The sequence below is a fragment of the Pinus tabuliformis genome, chromosome 2_2, assembly GCF_031772625.1.
Source record: "Pinus tabuliformis cultivar Carrire ecotype Pingquan chromosome 2_2, CPIR1, whole genome shotgun sequence".
NCBI classification, from domain to species: domain Eukaryota; kingdom Viridiplantae; phylum Streptophyta; class Pinopsida; order Pinales; family Pinaceae; genus Pinus; species Pinus tabuliformis.
In genome coordinates this window covers 1,046,287,349-1,046,290,568 of record NC_142300.1, presented here as the reverse complement: position 1 = coordinate 1,046,290,568, position 3,220 = coordinate 1,046,287,349, and positions in this window count along the sequence as shown.

Sequence of the window (3,220 nt, the reverse complement as noted above, 5' to 3'; positions counted from 1 at the left end):
TTCCCAGTAATTCATTAGAAAACTTCCTGTATTCATTTTCCCTGACAGGTTTGTTTTGGAACCTATCAGATGTGTTTGGAAACCTATCCTATGATGTAGTTGTAGTGCCATTTTTTAGAAGTTTTTATCATGAGTTTTTTTATTAAATTTTTTTAAATTTCAGTAGGAATTTATTAAAATCACAAGTTTGAGGGATAATCCTATACAATGGAAGGCACCATAAAATCCAAAAAAACTTCATATATAATACATAAAAAAGTTGAAAATAAATAACTTGTTATAGTGCATTAAATAAATAAATAAATAAATAACTTGTTATAGTGCATTAAATAAATAAGGCTGTATATGCGCACAATTTAATTTTAGTTTTAGTAAAATTGAAAATTGAACATATAACAGTAGTTCATTTAATCTCTTATAACATACTGTATATTTGTTACCTGTAAAAAGCAAGTTCTTCTGTAAATATTTATTTACTCCATTTTGTCAGAATTCATGCATGTTTTTTTTTCCTGTCATTAACCATTGAAAACAATAATCTAACATCTCATGCAACTAAAAATATTTAAAGTGTTATTTATTTTCAATTGTAAAAGTTTTAATGGTTTATGGTATTACTCACTATATAGAAGAGTTTTATTATATAATAATGGAGAAGATTTAGTGTCAGTTAAACATAATTATAATGAGTAGGCTAATACAAATTCTTACATGAGATTACAACTCTCTGTAGCTGGCTAATTTGGAAAATGAATATGGGAAAAGACAAACTCTAAGACCCATTGAGCAAAAATAATAATTAAACATAAAAAAGTATAGGAAAAAAAACTCTCTAAAAATAAAAAAATAAGAAAATCTTTGAAAGAAAAAAGATGGCAGTGCTCATATAAGCATGGAGTCCAAACTATATATCCCAAAATGATCCACTAAATGCTAAGAAGAGAGGTCAATTCCAATTAAAAAATACAAAAGGCTAACATACCAAAATTGTGAAGATGAGAGCCATAAAACTCAATGAGGTCAGTGGATCTCTAAAGTAGAAAATGTTACAAAGCTACAATTTCCTCATAAATGCTTTAGTAAAAATAGACGTTGGTAAAGAATTAGGACATAAAATTCAAATAGAAACAACTCTATCAACCAACAAAAAAGCAATGAGGATTTATGTCAAACTCAGCTCAAAAAAGGTACAAGAACACTCATGAAGATGTTTTAATAGCATCATCATCGCACTAATCAAAGACAATCAACAACAATAAGACATTGGCAACTCATGTAACTTATCCCTTCAAACACAACTAAGGGAGAAACAAGAATCAAAAACTAACAAAGAAAAACTATAATGATTGCAGAACCAATAAGACACAATAGTATAATCTCTGCAAACATCTATTCAAATAATTCCACCATCATTCATCAATCCAACCACAATCGATCTTATGGTTGGCATGGGTGCACAATTCATTGTGCAATGGTGCTTACAATGTGATGAAGAATGTTGATGACTCGATGATGAAGAATGTTGATGACTAGGTGCTTTCCTCTGATCCTTATGAGAAAGTTAATATTGCATAGTTTAAATATGGTTGCAGTAACATTGTCATATGCAATGACATTAGTCAATGCTTATAAGAATCAATAAATATCTTAATCACAATTGTAAAATTACATAAAATATTTCTATTATATAAAAATAGAATGAATATTAGTTAAAGATAATTATAAAAGGTGAGCAAATACAAATCTATACTTAACCTTAAAATTCACTATAATTAATTCAAGCTTTACCTAACCTTAAAATTCACTATAATTAATTCAAGCTTTAGAAAAAACTAACTCAAACATCAAAAATTGATAACAAGAATCTAAATAAATACATGCTTTAGGAAAAAACCAACTCAAACTTCAAACATTAATAACAAGACTCTAAATAAATACATACACTTTCAAAAAACACACCACTGCTTTTTCCATCGACTAAAAATTTCAATTAATAATAGAACAAAATTATATTGAATTTCAAAATTCAAAAATACTTTTAAATAACATAATCTAATATTGTACTTATTTCATTACTTTATATAAGAATATATCATAAAGAATATAATGTTAGATATAAATATCCAGGGATATTTACTATATATATAATTTCGACAATATATATGGCTGAATACGTGTTAGTTGTTTTACTGTTACAAAGTGAACATTGTTTACCTCTTTTGGAAACTTACACGGCAAAGCTCCTGCATTCCACACTGTTGCCAACTATTTGCTTATGATCTTTCGGCTGCAATCGCAATATGGCTTCCACTCATTTCCCGGCAAAGTTGAAATCTATGCACTATAAAATTTATGCCCTATAAATAATAAAGTGAAATGAGCGAATCTTTACACTATAAAATCTACGCCCTATAAATAATAAAATGAAATGAGCGAACAGTTGGACTGCAATCAGAACGTGACATTCATTCCCTGCCAGCCAAATTTAAAATTTGTACAATGTAAACAATAAAGTCAAATGAACGAACAGTTGGACTGCAATCAGAACGCGACATTCATTTCCCTGCCAGCCAAATTTAAAATGGGTACAATATAAACAATAAACAATAAAAATGAAATGAACGAATAGTCGGACTGCAATCAGAACGTGATATTCATTCGCTGCCAGCCAAAATTAAAATATGTACAATATAAACAATATAATGAACGGTTGGAACGCAATCACAAATATGTACATAGAAGACTACTATTATATAATAATCATAAGAATTTTTATATGAACTTATTATTCTCTGTACACGGTAAAAGACTAATTTTAAGAATTTTTTTAAAGTAAAAGTAGTAATTAAACATAAAAAAATAAACAAAAAAATTCTAAAGGAAAAAAAAATAAGAAAATCTCTAAAAGCGAAAAGATGTCAGTGCTCATATAAGCATGGAGTGGAAATTATATATCCCCAAATGATCCCCTAATTGCTAAGAAGAGAGGTTAATTTCAATTAAAAAATACAAAAGGTTAAAGTACCAAAATTGTGAAAATGAGAGCCATAAAACTCAATGGGGTGGATTGATCTCTAAAATAGAAAATGTTACAGAGCTACAAGAGTGGTAAACACTATCAATTTCCCCATAAATTTTTTAGAGAAAATGGATGTTGGTAAATAACTAGGACATAAGCTTCAAACATAAACAACGCCATCAAACAATAAAAAAGCAATAA